Source organism: Ovis canadensis, chromosome 10, assembly GCF_042477335.2.
Source record: "Ovis canadensis isolate MfBH-ARS-UI-01 breed Bighorn chromosome 10, ARS-UI_OviCan_v2, whole genome shotgun sequence".
Taxonomy (NCBI): Eukaryota; Metazoa; Chordata; class Mammalia; order Artiodactyla; family Bovidae; genus Ovis; species Ovis canadensis.
The window spans coordinates 16,697,735-16,710,839 of NC_091254.1; the positions used below are offsets into that span (position 1 = coordinate 16,697,735).

A 13,105-nucleotide genomic window follows, 5' to 3' on the forward strand; every position below is an offset into this window, starting at 1 on the left:
CATGTGTCTTTCTCAGGCTGGGCTTCCCTGATGGCTCAGAGGGTAAAGCCTCTGCCTGCAATGCGGGAGACCTGGGTTTGATCCCTGGGTCAGGAAGATGCCCTGGAGAAGGAAATGGCACTCCACTCCAGTACTCTTGCCTGAAAAATTGCATGGACTGAGGAGCCTGGTAGGCTACAGTCCACAGGGTCACAAAGAGTCGGACACGACTGAGCGAATTCACTTCACTTCATTTCACTTCTCAGGCTTGGAAGGAGCAGCTTGTGAAAAGCTGTGAAAGAATTCTGTATATTCAAGTAAACTAGGAGGACCATGTATTGGGATAAGATTTTAAATTTGATAATTTTGAAGCCCAGTATTGTATTTCCCTGGTGATGGTACTTCCCTGGTGGCTCAGATGGTAAAGCATCTGCCTACAATGCAAAAGACCTGGGTTCAGTCCCTGGATCGGGAAGATCTCCTGGAGAAGGCAATGGCACCCCACTCCAGTGTTCTTGCCTGGAAAATCCCATGGATGGAGGAGCCTGGTAGGCTGCAGTGCATGGGGTCACAAAGAGTCAGACACAACTGAGCAACTTCACTTTCTTTCGCTTTCACATTGTATTGTCGCTCAGTGGTAAAGAATCTGCCTGCAGAGCAGGAAACCCAGGTTCGATCCCGGCAGGAAAATCCCCTGGAAAAGGATAGCAACCCAGTCCAGTATTCTTGCCTGGGAAATCCTATGGATAGAGGAGCCTGATGGGTCACAGAGAGCTGGACACAGCTGAGTGACTGAAGAACCACAACACAATACGACTTTGTGCTTCCCTTATATTCTGCATCTTTCTTTTCAACTGCTGATAGTAGGATCTTGTCCTTAGTTTTACGCAGTTAAAGGAAAATTCTATAAATGCATTAAATTTTTTTCTGAGTACTCAGTTCTTGCAATTGAACCACATAGCTTTTAAGACTTTTGTCTCACTGTCAGTATTAACAGTAATCTAATTTTATACTTAGAGTTGAGGGATGGCCTCCTATTCTAAGTGTTATCTTTCCCCCCAGAGGAAATAAATGCTATTGATCCTGAAACGACAAGTCTCTGGGAAAAATCTCAGGAAAGAAAGAAATTAATCTTCAGTAATCATCTCCAATTATTATCGGACTGTACTTTCTCTGCAGAGTAGAATGACTCTCTGCCTTTAATTCTGTTTAATTACCATAACATTTGCAGTTTCTACTGATGGGCAGACTAGATAGGCTTGAAGTGGCCAGGACACTAAAATTTCCCGAGTGGAATAAGCACAAGATCAGGAGTCCAGAAGCCTGATGTGCACTCACCAGATTCTTGACCTCCTCTGCCTTAGTTTTTGTTATAAATTGAGATTTTTTATTATATGCTTTTTTACTATCCATTTTAATTGGGAGAAAAAGGGTTTGAAACCTTCAGAAATTCAAGTAATCATTTGATATATGGATTTGATGTTTTGAGCATGAAGTTAAGTTGTCTTAAGAATAGAAATACGATTTATTTAAACATTTTAAAGATTAGGAATTTTGACATGCACCAGAGAGTCACAATTAATTGGTGTTCCTAGGTGTCAAAAGTGTTGTTCTGTTTAGTATTTCATTTCCTGTTCTTCATTGGCTTGCTGGTATATGTCTTTTGATCAGTAACTTTTACTGTCTGACATTTTCATGAAGCATTTAAACTGGAAATAGTTTTTAATTAGTAAGGTTAGATAGTTTATAGTAAGTGATATTTCAGTTCCTGTAAAGATTCTTCTCAACTAAGATGTTAATGCTTCTCTTCTGAAGTGTTAGGTGGCCCAACATAATTGTGAAGTAATTGAGTTTATAGTGAGATTCTCTAATAGATTTAAGCCACTGCATTCCCATTAATGAAAGGTTTCTTCCCTTCCCCTTCACAGAATGGTTCTGTTAAATACTTTCTTCTTTTTTTTCGTTTTAATAACGCATTTGGTTAGTCTGCTAAAGGTAAGATGTTTTTTGGGAGGCAGGCTGGAAGACAAATTCTAAGAAATTTTTGTTGGACATTGGCGATTATAAAGCATAAGGGATTCCGAATTCAGTTTTGACTCAGCTCTCCTTTTTCCTTGATATGATATACCTTGATATGATAGGGACGCACAGCACAGAAGGATGAGACCATTTTTTATAGTGACTTCTGTCTGAGTGCATGAACAGGACTGTGAGTCTCAGGTAGTGACCTGAGGCTGAGGACCCACGCAGCAGCTGTCTAGATGGAGCAGTGACCAGGCAAATGAGAGGGTCAACGCCAGCGCCAGGAAGTGCCTGACCCTCCTACCTGCTGTCGACTCTTTAGCAAGGGAGGGGTTTAAAAGTGAAAAGATTGCAGTCTAGGCCTCCTCTCTTAGAGCGGAAGGATAGAAGATAGGAAGGAGAGCCTTTAGATGTCCTCTTGTATAAAAAGCTACCCTTGCTTTTTTACCTATTATTTCTGATTACAAAGTAATTGATAACAGGCTACTGTATTTTTAGATATCTGAGAGCTAGGTTGGGACATTGAAGAAAATAGAAATGTATTAGGTACTTAAAACACCCAAGAATTAAGTTCCTTGCCCAATTAGGAGAGAGAATCCAGGGTGGGGCTGAGAGGGGAAGGACTGTTTGGTAGCAGTGTTTCTGTGTCAACTGGGAGGAGTTAAGCCATTGTGCCTGAGGGGCACCGTGCAGGCAGCAGAGGGGTTACACCATCACACCTGTGGGGCACTGTGCAGGCAGGAGAGGGGTTACACCTCACACCTGTGGGGCACTGTGCAGGCAGGAGAGGGGTTACACCATCACACCTGTGGGGCACTGTGCAGGCAGGAGAGGGGTTACACCTCACACCTGTGGGGCACTGTGCAGGCAGGAGAGGGGTTACACCGTCACACCTGTGGGGCACTGTGCAGGCAGGAGAGGGGTTACACCGTCACACCTGTGGGGCACTGTGCAGGCAGGAGAGGGGTACACCTCACACCTGTGGGACACTGTGCAGGCAGGAGAGGGGTACACCTCACACCTGTGGGACACTGTGCAGGCAGGAGACGGGTACACCTCACACCTGTGGGACACTGTGCAGGCAGGAGAGGGGTACACCTCACACCTGTGGGACACTGTGCAGGCAGGAGAGGGGTACACCTCACACCTGTGGGACACTGTGCAGGCAGGAGAGGAGTTACACCGTCACACCTGTGGGGCACTGTGCAGGCAGGAGAGGAGTTACACCGTCACACCTGTGGGGCACTGTGCAGGCAGGAGAGGGGTACACCTCACACGTGGGACACTCTGCAGGCAGGAGAGGGGTACACCTCACACATGTGGGACACTCTGCAGGCAGGAGAGGGGTTATACCATCACACCTGTGGGGCACTGTGCAGGCAGGAGAGGGGTTACACCATCACACCTGTGGGGCACTGTGCAGGGAGGAGAGGGGTTACACCGTCACACCTGTGGGGCACTGTGCCGGCAGGAGAGGGGTTACACCATCACACCTGTGGGACACTCTGCAGGCAGGAGAGGGGTTATACCGTCACACCTGTGGGACACTGTGCAGGCAGGAGAGGTATTACACCTCACACCTGTGGGACACTGTGCAGGGAGGAGAGGGGTTACACCGTCACACCTGTGGGGCACTGTGCAGGCAGGAGAGGGGTTACACCGTCGCACCTGTTTGGCACTGTGCAGGCTGGAGCGCCGTCGTGACCTCACCAGTTCTTAGGAAACAGGGAGGAATAATCTGTGTTATAAGTAGTCTCATCCTGGTCCGGTTCAAGAGTTTTGAAATCACTTAGATTTCTGTCTCTTCATTCAAATAGCAAAAAAAATGTTTTGACTGTAATCATTCTTACATACATCTTCAAATCAAGAAGTGGTCAAATTAACATCATTTTAATAAAAAACAAACAATGATTTGAAATCCAGCCTAACTATTTTTTCCTATTTTAAAGAATTGTGTTTAATTTACATAACAGAATTTTAGAATGAAAATATTTCAGAGTGTATAGTCTGTGGCATTAAACACATCACATTGTTTCATGGCCGTTACTGCCATCCAGCTTATAGAGCTTTTTCATCTTCTCCATCTGACACTCTGTACCCTTTAAGCGCTAACCCCCCCGCCCCCACCCTCCCATTTTCTTGTCTCTCTCAAGTAGAAATCTTGTTTTGAAACATTTCTGCATCCACAGTATAGTGTGTCCCTTCCTAGTGCTCTGTTAAGAACTTCCCTCTAGTGGGACGGCGTGTGTGGGATGGCGTGTGTGGGACGTTCGAGCCGCATCTAGGGCAGTGACGTGTATGTACGTGCACTAGACTTTTACATGGCTGTGTTGGATCTACACAGTATGTGATCAAGCTTGAAGGGGCAATATCATAGATATACAACTATCTAAAGCCCAGATTAAAAAAAGTCCAAAGCTCAGGTAGTTACGGGAAAGCAATTGGCACATAATAGTTGATTCTAGAAAACAGAGAGGACAAATAATGGAGCTCCGTTTAGGTAGGGCAACTGGATCCCAGTATGATCTAGAACCTTGGCAGCACCCTGGAACATAGGGGAATAAAGATGCAGTAACTGAGAAATCAAGGAAATAACTTGAATTTTCAACTGAGCTATCAGAGATGAGTACATACGATCAGGACAGCATAATTACTTATCAGAGAGGCTTTGTGCAATTAAGGTTGCATTGAACTGAATCAACATCCAGGCATTGTCTCCTTCTCTTCTTCCCCATAACAGGCTCCCGTGTATGCACACGTACACAGACACACACGCATGCACATTTTTTTCATCAGGGATGACACCTATACCCCTTTCCTAGGGCAATGCCAAGTCCATAGTTGGAGACAAGTCCAAGGTTTTTATGATAGCGTACCAGAGCTTCATTTTTCTAACACTGAAATGTGAAATTCATGTTGATGCTCTATACTCTGATTAGTTTTTTGCAAAAATGCAAGATTCTAAAGAGTGTAAGCATGCTGTTACTGAATAGAATTATGTTCATTGTAAAATTCTGCTTCTTAAACCTGAAATTCTGTCTCAGTATTTTGTAGTAATCACTTTTATGTTTGATCACATTTCTACTGAGTTTTGTAGTCTTGCAGGCCATTTTGATGAAACTCTGTGTCATGTTTTTTTCTGCACACTGATAGATCAGGGATGACCTGCTCCCTATTTAATATGGCATTGCTTGTTATCTTTAGTTAATATAATTTATTGTTACTTTTTCTATTCCCAGGTTGCTTAGCATTGTGTATACAAATAGTAATAAGTTGGCTGATTAAGTCTCTACATTCTACACCATGCTAGATATCCAGAATTATCTCTGTCCTCATTTGGATTTAATCCTTCTTTTAAATTAGGAATGCACACTAAGTTCTCATTCTTTTCATAATAGGTTTTTTTTTTCCCTTCAGTAGATTGTCTTCTTATACATTAGCATGTCAAGCATTAATTTTTAGTCTTTGCTAAAAGTCTTTGTAATTTTTTTAGCAGAGGTATATTTTTACTTTCTAATATCATCAGAGGATATATGGGGGTATCTTGTACTGGCAAAAACAATAGTTAGAAAAAATAGTTTTTTATGAATACATGTAATGATCCATGACTGGGGAATAACAAAATTCAGAAGGAATTCAGAGGGGTAAGGACTGGAAAGATTCCTTGTAGGGGGAGGTTTTGAGGGTACAATTTAGGGATGTTTTTATGAGAAGTCGTGATGGAGCCAAGAAAAATTGTGTGAGGATAAACTTCAGTTGTCTTGTAGCTGAGCATTTAACTTTTTCATGATTCCTTTTATTTTTTTTCCCTCATAACGTATGGTTTATTCAGTAAGAAGCCATCTCAATTTGTAATTAATTTAATTAAAACAGTTAGCATTAAGACATAACCTGATACATAGGCTTACTGTCTTGAAAGTGAAAGTTGCTCAATTGTGTCCGACTCTTCGCTACCCCATGGACTATACAGTCCATGGAATTCTCCAGGCCAGAATACTAGAGTGGGTAACCTTTCCCTTCTCCAAGGGGTCTTCCCAACCCAGGGGTCGAACCCAGGTCTCCCACATTGCAGGCAGATTCTTTACCAGTTGAGCTACAAAGGAAGCCCAAGAATATTGGAGTGGGTAGCCTATCCCTTCTTCAGCGGATCTTCCTGACCCAGGAATCAAACCAGGGTCTCCTGCATTGCAGATGGATTCTTTTACCAACTGAGCTATGAGGGAGGAGGGTTATTTTTCTCCCTAGCACAGCTTATTTCATTTAAAAAAGCTGTTGAATGTGTGATTTAGAAGGGCTTGATATGTTATTTGGTTTGAACTCTTGTTTTTCTGCTAAATTTTTGGTCATGAAGGGGTGTTGACAACAAGGGAACCTGCAGGAGGTGGTTCTTTTAGTTTGCAATGGCAATACTTTTCAGATGAGCAAAATAGCTCATTTCTGTGATTGCAGAGGTCCTCAGGATCAAGCACTTCTGTAACAGTTATTTTGAAAAGTTTGTATTTTCATATAGGAAAAAGAGATGGGGAAGACAAGTGCTTTTAGTTAAGTGGGTAGAAATCATTATTATTTTGGAGTATAGGCGTTAAATTCCTTACAAAGTGTATTCCCAATGCCTTAATAATCCTTTTGTACATAGTTTTAAAAAAAGTCTAGCTATGACTCTAGTTAAAGGCTTGATAAATAGTGAAATCTTTCTCCGTATCCATATAGGACTTGAGTTGCAAAGAGAAGTCCTTCAAGAAAATTTGTTTTATGCCCTTGTCTTCTAATCATATAAAGAGAAATGCATTTACTTGTTATACTTTTCATGGTTGCTGTTGTTGAATCATTCATTCTATAAGGTTTTATTTAGTGCTTTAGCTACTCTCTTATATATTATATAGTTCTTAAGCCTTGAATTACCAGATAGACAGCTTTTTGCTAGTAAAATGCTCTTATTAGTTATGGCAGTCATATATTAATATTTGAACAGAAAAATAACCTGTTTCTCCCCTATTTATTTTCTTTGTATTTAGGTACATAGCCATATATCTTTGTGTCTAGAAATATTAAAACTGAGTTTGACAGATCAGGTGTGACTGAAGCTATTTATACAGTTATAGTTTTCAGTACCAAAAGTGTTTACTTTGATATTTTGCCAAGGGGATATTGCCAATGAAAAAAATAACTAATTTATTCCAGGTTTTCACTTTTTTCTATGTATTCTGTATCTTCTGCCTCTGAGCTGCCTAAGTCTTCTTTGAAACCATATCGTCTTCTCACAGTCGCCAATGTTAGTAACTTTTAGAAATCTGCTTTCTTTTCTCAGCCTTTCATCTGTTGTCAGTTTATACCCCTGAGTCTCGCTGATCCATTCCGTTCACCCCTTTTGGCTAAATAACTGCGCCCACCCCAAAGGGAGCCGCCATGTGAGAGCAGTGTTGAGTGAACTCTTGATTCTCCCTTTGGAACTATATAGTTTTTCCCATAGCCCTAAATCCTGCTCGTTGTTTCAAGAGACCAAGCATTTCTCCTCCTTCCCTGGTCCACTTCCACTGCATGTCTCCATCGCCTGAAACCGTGAAGCCTGGGGTCCCCTTCCCGGGCTCGGCCGGTTGCAGACTGTTCTCCTGCTGCAGGTCCCCTGCCCCAGAGCTGATCTGGGCCTGTGGTGTGGGACCAGGGTTCTTGTCTGGGGTCTGGTGACAACTGAGGCCTTTCTGTGACCTCAGGCAAGTAACTCATATTTTCTGTACATGACACAGAAAAACCTGGGCTTGATACATGTTTCCTCATTGATAGAGTGAGATGGTTAAACTTCATATTCAAGAGCCTATAAATGTGGACGCTGTAAATTTTTGATAGTTTATTGGACTCTTAGAACGCCAGTAGTTAGAGAAGCTGGAAAGATAAGCAACCACAGTTATGCAGATGATGTCTAGTTTATAGCTGTCTGCCCCCACCTTCCACCCCTCCCTAAGGCTGTGGTCGGCTTCAGTGGTTATATACTTTATGTTCACTTTATTTCTGTAGTTGAGATGATTCTTGGCTTCTCTCAGTGTCACCGAGAATGGTTATTCAATCGGGTGCACTTCCTTTTATCCTCTGACGGCTAGTGTTATGATAATCTAATGAACAAAAAAATGGTAATTTAGACATAAAATGTAAACTTTAATAGCAATTGTACTAAATGAAAACTAGAAAAAAATTAAAATGCTTGGTTAAGATACAATAACCAGAAAGCACTAACGAACAAAAATTTCTATATATATAGAGAGAGAGAATAAAAAATTATTAGTAGCATTTAGTGTTTAAAATATTCAATTATGGAAGTAGAAAACTGTTACATTTTGTGCCTCTACTAGCTACTTACACATTTATAGCTGCATCTTCTAGAATTTTTTGCAGTCCTTAAATTATACCTTAAATAAATGAACCTTAAAATTTATGTGGAATCTTACTCCACATAAAGAAAAAGGTCACATTTTTAATCAATCTGATTAGAACGTAATGTAAAATGAACTAGAATAAATTGTATAACCATGTACTGTGGAACTGTGATTTTTAACGGAAAATGTAGTATGAAAGAAGAGATTTTGAAAGGAGATTCTTCATATAATTTTGCAGCTATTTTTGAAACTTTGAAAATAGAAAAAGAATAAAGAGAAAATGTAATTAAAAAAGACTTTTTCAGTTCATGGCTCTCGGCAATAAAGAAAGCTTTGTCGTCTTTGACTTAATTCTGACGTAAACCCTTATGAAAGGTGGAGTAGGTCGTGTTAGTGTTAGTGATCAGAACCATTCGTCAACAGGATTAATATTCTTGGAAAAATTCAGCCTTACTCCACATCTCTAGGAAGTGAGATCAAACACAGACTTTGAATGGCAAAAAAGCGACATCACAAGTAGAGATGGCACTAATAATCTGACGTCCTGACTCATACTTGAGGAAAGCCAGTCTTTTAGTGAAAGGGTGTTGGTCCTGGCTTCAGAAGGCGCGCTGGCAGTGGGTAGGGAGCGTCTAAAGGGGTTCTCCTCTGGGCTCCTGAGCTGTGGTCAGGCACTCTGTTTCTTGCCCCTCTTTTCTCTGTCACTGCAGGGGTTAAGGGATGGTTTCGGGAAGGTAACGATTATTTCCCTTCATTCTCACAAGTCCTTAGAGGGACGGTGCCCATAGGGCAGGGATGTAAGCCACAGTGGGCTTCTTGTCTGGCCCTTGGGGGCCAGGTTTCAGAGTGTGGCACTGGGATCCCAAGCTCGAGTTCCCTGCAGAGCCCTGCACTCTCCTGGCTGGTATTCCACAGAGGTGCCATCAGCATGGGTAACTGGATTTTGTGAAAAATTTCATTCTTGCTAAGAGCCTCCATTATTATTTGTCTTTGTGTGTTAGTCGCTCAGTCGTGCCTGACTCTTTATGATCCCATGTTTCTCTTTATTGCATCCTTATTGTTGGCAACATGTATATCCTGCTTTATCAGTGACATTAGCATAAACATTTTCACTGGTTTTACTCTCATTTGTGGCAGTTCATGATATGGCGGTGTGTTTTTGTCCCCCCCCCCACCCCCCCCCGCCCCCGACAGCAGTACTAATCATTATTTCTCAGCATGAAAGGCTTTAACCAAATCAGTCTGTTTGGATAATAGACTTGATTATCTGGTTCCATAACTATGTAACCGTGTTTCTATCTTTTTTTTTTAATCCTGTTTTTTTTTCTTCTGAATTTCTTTTTAGTTTAGAAACTCTTTCTTCCTGTCTCTTTACTCTATTTCCATTCCATCTTTCCCCAGCCGTTCTTTGACTATCTGGTAGCAGAGAAGAGAGGAGAAAGCCATTGTGTCCCTTGCATGGCATATGCTGATACATTAAACTCCACAAGAGTCTAATTTATCATTTTTATTGAAAAAAAAAAAACCCAACAATTGAAGTTACTTCGGTTTCTGATTTGCAGGTTGAATTAGTGCAGATTGCTAGATAAACTTTTTTTAATGTGACATCTAACATATTTTGCAACTAGTAGAAAGGTTGAGTCAAAGTGTAGTGACCTTCATTCTTTCGTTAGATCTGTTGCTTAAAGATACTTAGCTCAAGCATTATTTTTCTCATAATGATGATGATGGTGATGACAGTAGTCACAGAGGTAGTATTACTCTTATGTAAGTTATATAAGCAAGTGCATCAGGAAGTGTTCAGTGTGATGCCTAGCAGATATTCAGTGAATATTATTTAAAATTTAAGATTATTTGACTTTTTTCTTCATGTAGACCAGAAGATATTTCAGAACGTGATAGGTTACTGCTGTTGAGAAATAAATTGATTTTTCAAAATGTAGAGACAAGCCTTTTAGTTGAGGATCAAGGTAGGAAGATAAAATGTATACGTTTTCTAAAATGTAAAGGATTATCATGGGTTCAGGTTAAGGAAAGGCACTCCACTAATAAAATTTTTGCCATCCTTCATCTGAAAATTTTAACCAATACAGAAAGACAAGGAAAAGACTTCTATACTAGGAATAAGGAGATGAATGTGCTGTTTATTTGCTGATAACCTGGATAACCTTTGACAACCAGTGAAATAATTACTAGGACTGATGCATTTTATCTGTTGACATTGGGAAGTACTCCTCAGACTGCATGTTTACAACTGGACTGGGTCAAAAGTGTTCCTCATTTGTTGCTCAGTTAAGTAAACAACAGCATCATCTGCCTGATTGCTTAAACCTGAGGGTCCCCTCCTTTTCCATTAGTCTGCAGATACACAGGTACATGTGCATATACATACAACAGAGCTATACTGACGCCCTGCTCTGTTCCAGGCTTGGGGCTAAGTATACACTGGTGAGCAAAGTAACTGCCTCTAACAGCTTACTTTCTCACGTGGGGAGAGAGACAATATCAAATTCACGGTATGTGGGAGTAAGGGCTTCAGAGGCGAAACCGGGCAGAGCGCTGGTGATGGGGCGCACAGGGTGGGAATGGCGTGCTGGCCTGTGCTGCTGGGGTTTAACAGGAGTCTTCTGCTCTGTGTGCTGAAGAGACTGCAGCTGGTCAGACTTGGAAGTGGGGAGTCTAGTCAGAAAGCAGTTGTGATACAGGTGAGAAACGATAGTAGCCGCAAGCAGTGGCGGGTGTGTAATAGCCAGGGATCCAGTAAGGGGTGCTTATTTTAGTCAATATTTTGAGTTAGAATTGACTGGATTCACTCCTGGCCTAGATGTAGTTAGGGATTAGTGAAAAGAAGGGTGACTTTAAGCTTTGTGACTTGAGCAGTCGCAATAAGAGCATTCCCATTTCTCACGGATTGCTGCCACTCCCCTCTGTCCGGCCTGTCTGCTGTTACTCTGTGCAACTCTTTCAGTTCACCTTCGGTGGGCTGTTTTTTCTAAACTGCAGTTCTTTTGATGTCTCTTTCGTACTTAAGACTTCAGTGGCTTCACATTGCTCTAAGAAGAAAAGCCAGAATTCTTCAGTCAGTCAGTTCAGTTGCTCAGTTGTGTCCGACACTTTGTGACCCCACGGACTGCAGCACTCCAGGCCTCCCTGTCCATTGCCAACTCCTGGAGTCCACCCAAACTCATGTCCATTGAGTCAGTGATGCCTTCCAACCATCTCATGCTCTGTCGTCCCCTTCTCCTCTTGAATTCAATATTTCCCAGCATCAGAGTCTTTTCAAATGAGTCAGCTCTTTGCATCAGGTGGCCAAAGTATTGGAGTTTCAACATCAGTCCTTCCAGTGAACAACCACGACTGATCTCTTTTAAGATTGACTGGTTGAATCTCCTTGCAGTCCAAGGGATTCTCAAGAGTCTTCTCCAACACCACAGTTCAAAAGCATCAATTCTTCTGTGCTTAGCTTTCTTTATAGTCCAACTCTCACATCCATATATGACTACTGGAAAAATAGTAGCTTTGACTATACGGACCTGTGTTGACAAAGTAATGCTTAAAAGGCCTCACATATTCTGGTGCCATTTATTTCCACCCAATATTCTTTGTTCTTATTATCTTACTTGTTTCTGTGCCCTCACAGAACCTGAAACACTATCCTTCCGTAATCTGTGTCCTTCCTTCTCCCACTCCAAACATTTCTCACTTGCCTAACTCCTTTTCTCTTTCTAGCTTTTGCTTAGAGAGCATTCATTCCATAGAGACTACCCCTTACAAGTATGAGTTAATCTTTAGTCTCCTGTGTTGCCTGCCCAAACACTGTAGATATATCTATGTATGTACTTTAATTGGATTGGTTCTTAAATTTTTTGAGGCCAAGACATGTCCATTTTGTCTAGCATGTTCTTTTTTAGTTGGTGTTTAATAGATACTTATTTGAATGAAAGAATAAGTAACTAAAGTGAATGACTATACAACATCCATGCAAAATTCAACAAAATTTCTATATTCTACCAGTAACTAGTAACAAAGTATAGTGGGGAAAGGTTGAGTTAATCAGTATGTCCAGAGACCTAGGAGTGTAATACTTAGGGCACCTAACATTAACAAGAAATATGCAGGATGCCTATGCAGAATGCTGTGTTAAGTTAAAAAATTATAGACAGATGTCATGTTCATGATTAGGAAGTTTGGAAATTGTCAACATATCAAATTTACCTGAATCTGTTCACGAATGCCTTACAGTTCAAGTATAATTCAAATGGATTTTATTTTTAGAACTTTGGACTTGCTCTTAGGTTCATGTGAAAAAAGTGAAGAATGTTTAACGAAAAAGAAAAATAATTTGAACAGCCAATTAGTAAGATATATCATAAATCCTACAGTGCTGAAGGTGGAATGATAGTAGCTCAAGAGTAGTATATGGAACTGTGGAGCAGAATTAAATGTCCAGGAAAGCAAATATAGAATAAAAGTGCAACGTAAAATCAGTTGAGAAAGATGGTTGATTATTCATAAAATGATAGAGATAATTAGTTAATAAAAATTTTGAAAAATATAAAATTTGATCCCTTTTTTACACTATGTACTCAAACATGTAATTATAATGCTTTTCTGATATACAAAAAATTTAATTATAATGTGCTATCTTATATATGAAGATTGTTTAATCTTCAACATTAGTGATTTATTTATACATATCTAGCTAAACGATTTGCTCCGTTCTTTGTTTTCGATAT

At 40.7% G+C, this 13,105-nt stretch overlaps 1 protein-coding gene across 3 annotated transcripts in view; it reads left to right on the top strand.

Annotated features, from left to right (window-relative positions):
* DIAPH3 (diaphanous related formin 3) overlaps positions 1-13,105 on the top strand; it is a 562,554-nt gene that overhangs the window by 238,171 nt on the left and 311,278 nt on the right. The window lies entirely within an intron of this gene.